Source organism: Taudactylus pleione, unplaced genomic scaffold, assembly GCF_031769625.1.
Source record: "Taudactylus pleione unplaced genomic scaffold, aTauple2 ptg000082l, whole genome shotgun sequence".
NCBI classification, from domain to species: Eukaryota; Metazoa; Chordata; class Amphibia; order Anura; family Myobatrachidae; genus Taudactylus; species Taudactylus pleione.
In genome coordinates, this window is record NW_028284484.1 from 10,613,745 (window position 1) to 10,629,024 (window position 15,280).

Genomic DNA, 15,280 nt, shown 5'->3' on the forward strand with positions numbered 1-15,280 from the left:
TTACAGTACACATTGTTACTTTAGTTAGATATATAAATATATAACGTATGCAGAGCTTATTTTGTTCCATTTTGGGTGCTACAACTATGTAGTATACTTAGGTAACTACCACACACCTTGGCTTCCTCTATGGCTCTGCCTGGACAAAGAGAGCTGTAAAGTTTATATTTAGAGCTATGAAAGACCTGCCCGTCTACCTGCTACTAGGTTGCAGGCAGTACAATGCAATTTACAAACCTTTGTATATGCCTGGCAAGCGCCAGTAACAAAGATGGCCGCCGCACATAGCCTGCACCTTCACTCTGCGACTACAGTACAGTGACGGATTAGCGCATGCGTTGGAGGTCTTTTTCGGGATGTTCTGTCCAAGATAGTGTAACCCGGCCTCCGCCCAGGGCCCAATTCTGGAGCGGAGGGTGGGGGCGAGGACTCCGAGCGGGTGACATGGGACCGGCGTAGAACAGGTCACTGGAGCAGAGACCGCTATGTAGGACCCAGAAGAGGAAACGCAGCAACTCCCGACAGCTCGGCACAGCCAGTGAGTCACGTGTCTGTTGGGGTGACCCCTCACCCACCTGTGCCAGGCACACCAGGCAGTGGGCACCCCTGGCAGAGTAACATCTCAGTAAGCCCCTGGGCACATGGCAGTCTACTACAGAGGGTCACACTAAGGCTAGAGAAATAGAAACTACTGTTACTGTAATTATAATGTATTATTTAACTCAGAAGGATGTTATTACTACACTATGATCACAAAGATGGACATATGTGTGCTTGTGTATGAATACTGATAGTGTAGTATGTAGAAATGTCTGCTGAATCAATGTCTCAGCACATTGAATTGAATCTTTTAGATGTTCGAATGATTCCAGTCACAAAGTTTGGTGTGTCGAGACATGATACTCTGTCTCCCCCAGTCCCAGAGGAACATGCTTTGTAGCACACTAACTCAGGGACCAGCAGTGAGTGGGGTATAAGCAGTGAGTGACGTGTGTATGGTGTGCGCTCATACTTACAGGTACCTCTGCTCCAAGCTAGTTGCTCTCCACCACATGGCTGCCCGGACTCCCAACTCCGCTTCCCTTCGGGCACTGGCCTGCCCACCTGAGTCTCCCTTGATCACCACATAAGTGAGCAGTGCGGGCGGTATTTTGGGTGACTCCTGGACACCGCACCCCGACCCACCTCCAAGTCACAGTCAGTCCCTGAGTCCCGGCACTGCTGGCAGCCTCTCTCTGCTTTCCAAAGGAGCCGTGTGCCGAGACACTGTCTCGAGCCGCTCCACTGACCTGAGCCACGTGGCTTGACTGTTAATGTCTGGCTTTGCCCATCGCTAGTAGTATGGCAAAGAAATTAGTGGCTGTGGATCAAGTAAAAGCGTGGCTAGGCTTATGTAGTAACTTTACTTCCTTGTCTGTATACATGCTGCCAGTATAGGACCCTTAGCAGGCATTGGCTCACTTTAGGCTTGATTCAATTCAGTGCAATGCTGAATAGCCCCGTGAAGGAGCTCCCGGAACTATTCAATTCACCGCGCTGTTTAGTCAGAGGATTTCTTCTCGCACCGCCTTGTGGGTTCGAGGAGAAATCCAACAAAAATGCTGGCCGCACGGCTGTCTTCCTCAGCGTGGCGCTAACATCCACGCCGCCAGCTTTTTAGTCGGAGAATGCCGGTTCTTGCGTAAAAACATCCATGTTAAGTTGCGAAAACCAACATTCTCTGGCTTATCTGGCAACTATCGGACCAACCAACACGTTGAATTGAATAGGTCCGAAACTCCCTCCTGGGGCTATTCAGCACCGCGCTGAATTGAATCGAGCCCTATATTAGTCTGCAGCCAGGTGTAAAAAGAGCAGGAAAGCAAAATATATTGTAGTAAAATCTAAAACCCTTTAATAGACCATAAAGAAAGTACATGTACATAATATAAATAGATATCCCACCTGGAGCGTTGACTTTGTATGACTGTCTGATCCCCCTTTTTTTTTTTTTTTTTTTTTAATGGATTCCTGTAGTACCTTATTGCTCATCTGCTTTCCCCTTTCATTGGGAGGATAAGCAGTGATTGAATTCCTTAAATTCCATCCTTACTAGACTACCTCAAGGGGATAGTATCCTTTCTAAAATGTAATTTGTTTGTCATTTCTATAGCGATGAGGTAAGGCGTCAGTCATTCACAGAGTTGTCAGTGCTTAAGAAAAGTCTAAAACACCAATATCTTCATTGCATGTATGATGTATTCTGGTAGACAAATGAGTCGTATTGGGACACATGCTGTAGTAACTTTATAAGAATAACATTAGTACATTTAATTTAGAAACATGGGCTCCATCCACCTGTTGTGGCGCATACACACGGTCAGATTTGTCACATGAATGATTTGAACGATTTTACCAAAGATTTGAACGATTGAACGATTTTTGACTGCATTAAAATGAATGGAATCGTCCAAGTCTGACAGCAAACACATCAGGTGTCAGATATCGTTATCTGACCATCGGGAACGCACATCGTTCATGTGACAGATATGTCAGATTTTCCTTCAGATATGAACGTTTGAATGATTTTTTTAAATTGTTATCGTTCAGAACTGAAGAAAAATCTGACCTTGTGTATGCACAATTATTCCAGGGAGGGTTCGGCAATCATGGACACGATGGAGGGCTGGAGCTATGGCACCTTAATTCCTTCACCTCACTCTCTCCAAATACCCGCCCTCCCCTGACACACTGTGGATTCACTGCAGCTGACCAATTCTTTTTGGTACAAATCCTCCTGTAGTTACATAGAGGAGTCACGGAGGATTGGGGACTGAAGTGAGTAGATTGCTGTTGTTGGTTGTGCCCACATCCTCTGAAACATTGGCATTATATACCAGGATAGCAGCATTGCTTTTGAGTGCCTGATTACCAATGGTGCCCCTATAATTAGCCAAGTACCAATACGTTTTTGGTCATGTAAAGATAACCCTTCCTGCAAATGAGTGTTTTCCAATTAAAAATGGAATAAATGTTAAATACTACAATTAAATGTGACCATCTTTAGCCTTCAATTTGAAAGGGGACTTATTACCATGTCTTATGATATAAGATCTTTCTTGCATTGCTCTACATGGTGTCATTGTGCACTATGTTGTAAGCATTAAAGGGGAAGATTCCCCTGGCAAAAAGCATTTTATTCAGCATGTTTATGTTCTCTCCTGAGCAGACTTCATCTTGCTTCCACAGCAGTATATCTGGTGTGTAGAAGAAGCCGGTTCAGTAGTGAGTATACTGCAGTCTGAAATCTAGAGATGGAGTATATGCTGTTAGTGACGATGCTTCCAATATACATCACCGCTCTGCTGATACTATGGAGGAAGCTTGCCCTGGGAGATTCTTGAATAACCCTGTTTTGTCTTTTGCTAATTACGTGGGGTACAACAAAAAAACAAGACAATACAATTTTAATTTGCATAGAACCTCTCCATTTTGTTCCTCTAATTTAGACCATTGCAGCTTTTTGCACTGCTTTCTCTGTGTGCAGGAGGAATCCCACCATTAGTAGTCTTATTTGTGTACCGTGTAGCCGCTTACACATGGGTATGATTTTAAACCGTTTAACATGTGTTTAGAAAACATTGTAAACTCTTATGATCCCAAAATGTATTTAAGTACCATAGATATGCACACAAACATCACACGCACATATTTTGGCAAGTGTTCTTTTTGCAGTGTTCATAACCAATAAGTGAATATTGTGTGATCCTATGGGAATACACATCACTTAGGACTTACTTGCAGAACAGACATGATCTTTAGCTGCTTCCCTTCCACCAGCAAGACACCAGGGAAGAGCAGGTTTTTGCAACCCAGGTGACTTTACTGGAATTACTCCCAGCAGATTACTATAACAAGGTCAGGTAGTACTCAGCAGCATACCTTATTTTGCCTTACTGGTCCACAGGTGATTCATAATACTATATATATAATGAAATCTGGTTCGTTCGCCTTTAGAGCAGTAACATTTTCTATAATTTGCCTAGTGTAAAATGTTTTAAACTGGGAAAACCAGCCAACCAGCATTCCATGTTGGTCTGGAGCAACTTCTGGGCGGAACAAAGTTGGATCAGGCATTTAAATGGCGTGGTGAATGAACTGGCTTAAGCATATATTCAGGGAGCTTTAACACTAGAAGCTTGGTACGTTAATGGGATCTAGTCACATTAAATGTTTTCATGGCAAATGTTGGCATTCTCAGAATGCTGATTCTTAGGATTAGGCGCCACAGTGAGGGTTAGGATTAGACTGCGGAGTGAGGTTAGGGTTAGGTACTAGGGAGAGAGGCAGGGATAGGCGAAAAATACTCACTGGAAAGTTGATCCGCCAGACGTCTCCGCTGGAATTGCTGATCACATGGCTGTTGGGACCCGGGTGACTACGCTGGAGACGAAGCTACTGCTGGGACCAGGTAAGTGACTTCTGGGCCACCACAGATGTTAGGTCAACATGTCATGTGTAGACCTATGAATGTCAACAGGCTGCATATCGACATTTTAAATGTCGACCTAACATATCACACCCATGTTACTGGTAAAATGTATATATTAAGCAGAATATGTACCCAGTTATCTAGAAGATAACTTTCTCAAAAGTATATGTTACATGTTTATGTTTCATATGTGGTTTGAGCACCTTTGTTTTTGTTAGTTCTTTTTTTTTTTTTGGTACATGAATGGATTTATTTTAAATTTGTGTTTGGAGATGAAGGGTTTCTGTATTGATAGTTTGTATTTTCTTTGTACTTTGTTCTATATTGTTATAATATTTGTATTATACTAATAATATAGATATTTATTTAAAGAAAGCCAATCGGTGCCTTGTTAAGCATTTGTCATCCCTTGTGGCCAGCTGAAATGACTGTCTGTGTTCCTTACAGCTGTAATTGTGAATCCGTATGTTAAGGCCCCCATACATCAGCAATCTGAAAACCACAATTGAACAATCTGAAGATTTATTGCCTGATCTTAGGATTTCCCAATCTAGCAATCTGCGCCCATACATTACAGATCTTTTTCAGCGATTTGCAGATCGATTGCAGCAAACACGGATCTGCCAATCTTGAAAGGCCCATCATTTTACTAGTAACGGTCTGCAAATCTGCTGATCATGTCCATACACTAGCAATCTACAGCCCCAATCCATCTGTGACATCCAACATGTTGGACAATCTGATTTAACAATTCCAATCACTTTTTGGTTGCAATCTGCGATCTGTGAACCCCATACATTGCAGATTTTATTATCCAAACATCTGCAAATCACAGAATTTCATACTAACCTCACTTTTGAAATCATTTACATTTTTATTTTTCCACAAGTGTCGTAAAGGAAGTTACGCATTTATTGTGATTTGTCATTGAAGCTGAATTTTGTGTGTGTATATACAAAAATAGATATATTCAAAGGTGCATGAGGGTGACGTTTTGAGGTGTGACCCTCTTTCTCAAGCCTCCAACATTACAGCACAGACTGTAATGTTGGAGGCATGAGAAAGAGGGTCACACCTCGAAACGTCGCCCTCATGAAGCTTTGAATATATCTATTTTTGTTTTTATGTGAATCCCTGAGTGCCGTCTCTTCTTTGGTGGAAGATATATATCTAAATTCTTATCTGTAACGTGTATGGAGTACATGTGTGTATCATCATATTGCCAGATATAGTGTTCACGCTAGCTCCGGCGGCAGGAAGGGCACCGTAGCTAGAGAGGGCACCTCCATGTGCGCACCTGAACAGGGGGCGTGGCCATTGAAAACGGTGCGTGTCTATAAGACGCGTCCCCTATGTGTCACTCTTGGGGGCGTGCCCGGCACTTACGGACACGCCGGGCAGCCCCCAAGCGCTGCCGACAGGGAGAATAGATGCCAGGCGCATGCGCCCGGCGTTTATTCTCCGGCGATGACCGGGTCACCACACATTTCCCCACACGAGGGTCGCAGTGAAGACTGCACCTGCAGGCTGTGAGGGCAGGGTGCTTTTTGCCCTCCTTCTGGAGGGCAGGGTGCCGCGCCCCGCTAAAACAGCCTAGTGGGAACGCTACAGCAGTGTACGTGTTCCCGCAGCAGTGTATGTGTTCTTGTTTGTTAATGTAATTTATATAATGCAGAGGTTTTTTTTTTACCATTGCTTTACATGTGGATAAGGATTACAGATGATGTACACTGTATAATCTGTCATAGAGTGGATACGAAGTGTATGGCTTTGACGTTTTGTAGAGTGATTTTTATTTTCTTTTAAGTGGTTTCTTATGTGGTTAATCATTCACAGCTGGCATGTTTGTGACCAAAGTGTCACTTGTGGCTGTACTTGGAGCGACGTATCGTAGCTGCTGCTGTCATTTATTTCTTCTTTTTGGAACGGGTTAAGACCAATTTCTCCAAGTTTGGGAACTTTAAGAGTATGGGATGGATTCTACTAAAATATATGGTCTGTGTTTCTGTGAGAAGGTAAGGACAGTTTATGCACCATGTTCCTTTATATGCACTTATACATGTGTTCCATTAGGGCTATGTCTGGATTTACCTCCATTGTTGGGACATATTGTAGTGTAATTCTGCATTAACTATATTTATATGTTCACTTTTTGTTGGCTGGTGTAAAGCAAATCATAGCCATTTAATAAATGCTGTTAATTGGGGCTGTGAAATATATTTACTTTCAGTCTATCCAAGTAAGTTCACAATGTACAACCGCTACCCGGCATACTGCATGACACGGTACATTTTTCAATGGCTCCAATTATTGCCTTTTGTAACATTGTGTGTGTGTGTGTGTGTGTGTGTGTATAATAATATATATATATATATATATATATATATATATTATTTTATAATAAAATGTTTAAATATCATGCTGCTTTGGGCATCATATGCCAGCTACATAGTACGATGTGTAGCAGGCGATGCGACAGCCAATCCGTCGGCCGACATATCACACACTGAGCAATCCGCTGCCCGACCGCCCGATATGCCTCTCTCCCCCCTGCATAGCGCTGCATGGGATCATACATCGCTTCTCAAGACATCTTGTGCAGCATGAAAGATCTGGAGGAGCGATGAACTAGCCTACGAAGAGCGCCCTGGCCGATATCATACTCACACACGGAACGATATAGCAGAGATATCGTTCCAATCCGTCGGATCGGCCGCTATATCGCTCCCTGTGTGGGGCCCTATAGTGTGAAGCCGGCCATAGACTGTATGTTTAGTGCAGATAACTCGGCAGATAGATGAGTGGAGGAGCGATGGCCCGATAATCGAATCCACACACTGCATGATGTATGGAGGCTATCTCCATGCACATCGTGGAGTCAGCTCATCCACAGGCAGGAGTCGAGTAGGTTTGATAACTAAACGATCCAGACCGTTTTTCATCTGTGTTCAGTCTGTGAACAATTATTGTTCATGTCCATCCATTGAACTATAATTGTCTAGTCGTTTTATCAGCTGATCTGAACGATTATCGTACAGTGTATATACAGACGTGTCCTTATACCAACACTGTTGCAGCCGAGCTAAAAAGCTCCTCTCGGTGCGCCAGTTCTCGCGAGACTCTGATATTGCCGAGTGTCTTTCTTTGCAAAAAAGCTACAAATTAATCAGCAGACTCTGCTGATTAATTTGATATATACGACACTTGTATATCTGTGCGCGACTGAGTCTCTGAACCTCAATACGATGTGCTACAATGTAGCAGTTGCAGCATTTTATATTCCATGTTCCGTGATGCTTCATATACAGACTCAGGCGCACACAGATATACAGGTGTCACATATCAAATTAATCAGCACAGTCTGCTGGCACGTCAAAGTGTTCCCGCTAGGCTGGTTTAGCAGGGCGGCACACCCTGCCCGATTTCAAAAGGGCAGAATGCGCCCTGCCCTTTTTGAGGCATCCCACTAAAACATCCTGCTGGTGCCGTCCCCACCGGCGTGGGCGCAGTGTCCCGTGGGTGGGAAAATAGCAATGCAGCAGTCACCGCCGGTCAATACATGCTGGACTTAGTATGGACACTGCGTCATAGCCGCATCGCATTACAGCTTAGATGCATTTTTGGCAAAAAAGATACCCGACGCTAGCAGAGTAGCACAGGAACTGGCAGCTCACTCACGCCAGGCAAGTGCTCTGTGTGGTATATTGAGGCTAGATGTATGAGGACACCTCTCTATGTTCAAATATTCTGTTAATCCCACTTGCTTCTTTTGAGTGGTACTTAGTATTTCCATTGATCAATACTACTTGGCTGATTTAATTTGTATCTGTGCATGCAGTGGGAATCTATCTGCTGTTTAGGCTCTGAAAGTAGTTTACAATGGGGGCAACAGTTCAGTGGGAGTTGCATAGCCCTGGGAGGGAGCTCCCAGAGCTATTAACCACTTAACTGACACATTTCTTTTTTCCAAAAACTGATCAGAAATTTTATTTTTTTTATATGACTGAATTTGGTCCAGAACATCTTTTTAAAACTTATCTAACACGATTTAAAAAAATATATATATTTTTTTTAAACACCATATACCATAAAATAGCAATTCTTGGCCTTCCGAGGACAGGGCATCCAAGATGGCTGCATCTTATTGAGGCTCTGCTCTACCTCTCCTTAAATCTGCTGATACTCCTTTTTTTAAAACTCCAAAATTGAGTGACAACGGCAGAATCTGGAAGCTGACACTTGCGGGATCGGAGTGTTACGCTTACTGGACATAGCAGGGTCTGCTTTTGCTTTTGGGAGGTAAACTTTCAGGTTGTAGACCTGAGAAACACCCTGACATCCTGTGCTTGGGTGGAGGAAAGTAATGTGATACGGGGCAATATTGCTGGCTCATTACAATAGTGGCTGAGCCCTGGATGCTTATTGTTCCATCCCTTAACCTGCTAGAGTCAAATAATAGAATTGCACTGATTGTTCAGATAGATATGTATCAAAGGAGCTCTGTAACAATATTTATTACATACCTTTGATTACTATTATAGGCTGAGAGAACAGTGATTGTTATAGAATTTCACACTGTCATTTGCAGCACTTAGCAGATTTTCTTATTTAGTTAAAGAGCAGGGTTTTGTTTGGTACATAGTTATTGCCATACTGCAAAATATATTTGTGCTCTAGCAAAGTACACTTAACTTCTGTTATATATTGTATGATCTCTTGTTCTGTTTTAACAAATGTGTATAGTGTATGGAGAAATATTTCTTTAAATTGCAATCTCCGTTACCACAGAGAACCTCCTCTCGTACAATGGGTAAACCGAATAAAACACCTGCGAAAGCAGGTACTTCACCACCATCTCCCATAGAGGCCCCCCCACTGAACAAACTGGCACGAGTGGAGCTGAATTTATAACTCCAACTCCAGATATAGCTCTTACTCTATTGAGGGCTATTATGCCCAAAATAGATGACAAATTTGAATCACTCAAACCTCTAATTGATGAGAAATTCCATGAATTTTTGCCACAAATGGAAGACAAACTTGATCAATTTGCTCCTAAAATTGATAAACGGCTAGACATAATTAAATCTTCCCTTGATACAGTTTTATCTAGGATATCAGAGCACTCTAATAGATTGGATACTGTGGAACAGAGAACAAGTGATGTGGAAGACCAATTACATAACTTGCAAAATCACATGACTCATATGTGACCTCCCACAAATTATTATTAGAAAAAGTAAATGATTTAGAAAATAGACACAGACGTAACAATTAAAGATTTATCGGTGTACCAGAACAGATTAAAGGCTCTGCTTTGTTTGACTATTTAGGTAAAACTTTGATCACAAATCTAGAACTCCAAAATGAAGTAGGAGCACCTCAAATGGAGAGGGCACATAGGTTGGGCCCAGAAAGAGATGGTCCAGGAAGTAGGCCTAGACCTGTGATTGCGAAATTCCTGGATTTTAGAGCTAGAGAAAAAAATCCTATCAGCTTTTAAAAGACAGAGAAATTTAGTGATTAATGACCACCGTATTTTGATTTTCCAAGACTTCTCTGTCGCAGTTGCACAAAAATGCAAGTAGTTTTCCTCTGCTTGTAAATATTTAGTGGAAAACAACAAGAGATTTGCGTTTCTATATCCTGCAAAATTAAAAGTCTCTGACAAACGTTCTTATTCGACAACCCTGAGGCCGCACACTCACACTTTCTCACAAATCCTTCTTCCTGAAATTCACCTGGCCATTCCCGTTCAGATTTCCCTACTAAAACTTAATAGATATTGTACTAAAGTAGCATATCCTTAACAGATTTAATATGTATAGGAGAAAAATATGGGAAACAACGCCATACGATAATGAGAATGAAAGCTCTCATGTTACACTTTTTTTCTATGTTATACTTTTATTTGTTAAATTTATTTGAATTATTTTTTATGGGATTTTATTTACTATTGTCTGAAAACCACATTCAGACTTGGTATAATAAGATATTGGATAGGAAAAGATATGAAAAAGTATTGAAGCATGTTTTATATTTAAGATACTGCACAGATATGTTAGCACTATGTGAGCTGAGCCCGGGTTCTGTTTTTTTTTTATTTTATACGCAGTTAATTCTCCCTGATGGCAGGGACAGGGGGGATTTGGTTATTTTTGAATCGCATCTTTTGTGTTTATTTTTTTTGGCAAAGAATTTGGATGACAACCCCCACATTGAACGCAATGCCTCCTAATTCTGACTCATCCCAAAAAAATAAACTTTCTTCTTGGAACGTGGGGGGGGGGTCTCAATACGCCAATTAAGCGTAAAAAAATCATTATGTCATTAAAGAAATTGAAACCCGACATTTATATTCAAAAAACTCATTGGAAACGGGGCGATGATTCCACTTTAAAAGCCCGTTGGATTAATGAGTGTATATCATCCTCCTGTCTGACGAAAACAAGAGTAGCCATTATTTTCGCCACTCATCTACCATATACCATATGAAATTCCATTTTAGACCCAGAGGGATGTTATATATTGATAGATGTTCAAATCTATGAAGTTAAATATACATTATTAAACTTACATGCACCTAACCGTGACCAACAGGTTTTGTTTTCAATCCATAACACAACTTTTACATAGTAGAGTTAACTATAATTTAATAATTGGAGGTGATTTGAATAAGGTTGCTGAGCCTAATATGGATAAATTGCCAGCTCCAACTAACCCTTCAGCTGTACATTGGACACATGCTCCGCAATTTCTAATTGACCATAATTTAACTGATGTATGGAGACTACATAATTATACGGACAGGTCATATACTTTTTATTCTGCAGTTCATGGGTCTTTCATGAATAGACTACATTCTAATTTCTACACCACTCCTGTCGGACATATTATCTACTTCAATAGGAGATATTGCAATATCTGACCATGCTCCAGTTTCAGTAACTTCAACTGCAAAGTCAACTCAATCACGCCCTTTTATATAGTGCTTTCCATCATATTTATATAATTCTGAACAATTTCGAAATTATTTGGTGTCCAAATGGACAGATTATATGGATGATAATCTAGGTCATTGGGACACGCCCATTTTATTTTGGGAAACATCCAAAGCAGTCCTATGTGGACCTATTCTCTCCTATATAGCAAGGAGAAATAAAGATAGTAAGTTACACTATGCAGAACTACAACTGACCTTACAATTAGCATTGGCAGATTATATCTCTCAACCCACAACAGAAAACCGATCACAATATCTATAAGCAAAACAATTATTGGATAGTTTTATTCTAACCCAGGCACAAATAAAGTTGGATCACACAAAACAAAAATACTTTAAATGGGGCAATAAAAAGGCACATTATTGGCGATCATGACAAAAAGCTTTAAAAGACGACATTATATAACTGCCATAAGAGATACGCAGACACTGCACACTAAAACGACAGAAATAACTAAAACATTTCAGGAATACTTCACAAAACTATACATGGCAGATACCCATGATCCTGTTTTGTTGAATAAGATATTAGACAAAGCAGCACTGCTGTGTTTAACACCTCTACAACAGGAAGAATTAGAAAGTGATATCACTGAAACGGAAATATCCACTGCAATATCGTCCCTACATCTCAATAAGTCTCCGGGACCTGATGGTCACTCGGCAGAATATTACAAAATATTACAACATGAGCTTGTCCCTTTGTTACGTGCCCTTTATGGCAAAATTAGAGAAAACTCATTTTATTACCCAAATTTTAATCAAGCATACACATTTTTAATACCAAAGCCTAATAAGGATTTGACATTAATGTCATTATACCGCTCAATTACACTATTAAATATTGATTTTAAATTATTAGCCAAAATATTGGCGGATCGTCTTAAAAAATTTTTTCCCACTTTATTTACACCACACCAATTAGGTTTTACCAAAGGAAGACATTCCGTAAAAGGTATACCTACTGCAATAGCAGCAGTAATGGCAGCTAACTTACAACCTGAAACCCTGTCTATGCTCCTAAGTGTTGATGCCACCAAGGCTTTTGATATGGTTTCATGGCCTTATTTATATGCAATTCTAGACAGAAGGGGTTTGGACCGATATTCCAATCACTCATTAAATTCTTTTACACACAACCGACCACTTCATTGTTAATTAATGGAATCATGGGAGAAGGAATAACAATGACCAGAGGCCCTAGACAGGGCTTTACACTTTCACCCATGTTTTTTAATCTGGCGTTAGATCCTATGTTGAGAATCTTGCAAAACTGGAGACAATTGAAGGGACTTACTATTGGCACAGAGAATGTTAAAATGTCGGCATTTGCAGATGACGTTCTTTTATTTATTTCAGAACCCCGAAGAATACTTAATCAGTTAATAGGGCGTATAGTGGAAATCGGATCAGTCTCGAGGTTAATTTTGAAAAATCAAAAGCGCTTTATTTAAAGAGGGGCTGTGCGAAACCGGCTTGGTTTAGAGAAATCCCTATTGAATGGACAACTAATTCTATTACATATCTTGGGATTCAGTTACCTAAATATCTCAATGAATTATACACTATAAATATGAAACATATTTTACACAGTATTAAGAATGATATAGAGAGATGGAAACATCTCAATATCTCCTATTTGGGTCCAGCCAACTTAGTAAAAATGATCCTATTTCCAAGGCTCCTCTACCCACTTCAGTATTAATCTACAATGTTGAAAATAATTGAAATAAACAAAAACCATTGAATGAGAAGGTGTGTCCAAACTTTTGACTGGTACTGTGTGTATGTATGTATGTGTATATATATATATATATGTATATATATATATATGTATATGGGCACGATTCTATTCAGCGTGATGTAAATAGCACCAGGAGTGAGCTCCGGGAGCTATTCAACACACCGCGCTGCCAAGTCCGACTAATGATTTCTTCTCTCATCCCTCCGGGGATGAGAGAAGAAATCCGACAAAAGTCCCAGCGCGAGGCTGTTTTCTGCCCTTCGCGCCTGGAAAACAGCCTTGCGCCGAGAAGTTAGATCGGGGAATGCCCGTTATCGCGCCTAAAAATCCTGTTTAAGGCGCGAGAGCGAGCCTTCCCCGACCTAACATCGCGATGAATTGAATAGCTCCGGGAGCTATCTCCCGGCGCTATTTACATCGCGTAGAATTGAATCGTGCCTTGTGTGTGTGTGTGTGTGTGTGTATATATATATATATATATATTTTACATATTGCCCAATAACTGTGGCTAGCAGTGATCGGGTTACATGGGGAGGCGGAGCTGAGGTCGGAAGAAGGGGGCGCCGCTAAGCTGCACGGGTACATAGCAGCATCCTCGGCTATCAGAGCCGCTGCTGCTTCTGTCCCAAGTTGTGCCGGCCGCTAGACTGTTAGTGCCGTGCTATGACAGAAGACAGCCTTGTGACCGGCACTTTAGTCGGATTTCTTCTCGCACCCTCAGGGGGTGTGAGAAGAAATCATTAGTTGGTCTAAGCAGCGCGCTGCATTGATTCGCCCCCCAAAGAATTATTATATTATCGTGTTGATACTGCTTGTTGCTATGTATTCCATTGCTTCATCTAATGGGAAAGTATTTGTTTAAAATCCTTTTTTTTTTTTTTTAATTAATATAATTTTATTTGTCGCTTTGTTTTTTTTTTTTTTTAAACCTTTTTTTTTTGATACGGTGTATAGTAAATCCAAACAATTATCAGAATCTTAAGCTGGCTACACACTATACGATGTGTGTACCCATTGACTGAATGGCGGGATGTAACGATACATCGCATGCTCTGGTGTACAACAGCATGATATATCGCTACATACTGCATGTAGCTGCGTAGCGTCCTTCATTGCATCATCCTACCTGTTGTGCAGAACAGCAGATGGGACGATGCAATGAACAACCGTTGTCGATGGAGCGGGCGTACACACTGTTCTATCTGTACGAGATATCGTTCCTATCAGCAATGAAACAATAGATCATACGACGGATCGTATAGTGTGTATTCAACTTTTAAGATAAATAATTGACAAAGCTCGATTCAATTGACCGCGAATTAAATAGCATAAGGAGGGAATTCCTGGAGCTATTCAATTCAGCGCGCTGTTAAGCATTTCTTCTAGTATCCCTCCAGGGGTTTGAGCAGAATTTCGCCAAAAGTACAGGCATGATGCTGTTTTCTGACCTTAGCGCCAGGAAAATAGCATTGCGCCGGGAAGTTTAGTCGGAGAATGCCCGACCTAACTGCGCATTGTTTATAAACATTGCTGCATCAGTAGTCCTAAAACTGAGATAGGCAGCAGGGTGGCAGACAGTGGGGAGGATACGGTGGTGGACACATTAAACTGCAATACAGGTCATAATCTCCTCTCAAAACCACCCACTAAATTACAAGGTGGTTTATAAGGATTAGGTTGAAAACTGTACTATACCCCCTCTCATTCCCATCTCCAAGACCCCTTCTGCGCTGCTCCCCATTTTGGAACTCTTCACCACTCCCTACCAAACTATCCCCCAACCTAAAATCCTGCAAACACTCTCTCAGAACATACCTCTTAGTGCTTGCCTACCCTTCCTCCTCCTATCCACTCAACTCCCACCTCTTCCTGCACCTTACAGAGCTACCTCTGCCTCATCTACTCCCACAGTCTCCCCTACCTTTAGAATTGAGGCTCTTACAGTACCCTGTGTCTAATGTCTGTCGGCCCCTGTTGATTGTGGTGTTGTGCATTCAGTTTGTACCACATGTTTTCATTCTGTTTTCCTGTTATAACTATTTGTATTCTTCTACTTGTTGTT

At 41.2% G+C, this 15,280-nt stretch overlaps 1 protein-coding gene across 2 annotated transcripts in view; it reads left to right on the forward strand.

Annotated features, from left to right (window-relative positions):
- The first annotated feature begins 357 nt into the window (after positions 1–357).
- The window catches only part of NADK (NAD kinase), a 130,965-nt gene continuing 116,042 nt past the window's right edge, over positions 358–15,280 (forward strand). Inside the window, exon 1 of one of the 2 annotated variants that reach the window (XM_088468214.1) lies at positions 358–538. The gene's annotated coding sequence lies outside the window, so the exon portion shown is untranslated. Of the gene's footprint in view, positions 539–6,358; positions 6,487–15,280 lie in introns of those variants that run through there. The other variant, XM_088468216.1, reaches the window with a different exon arrangement.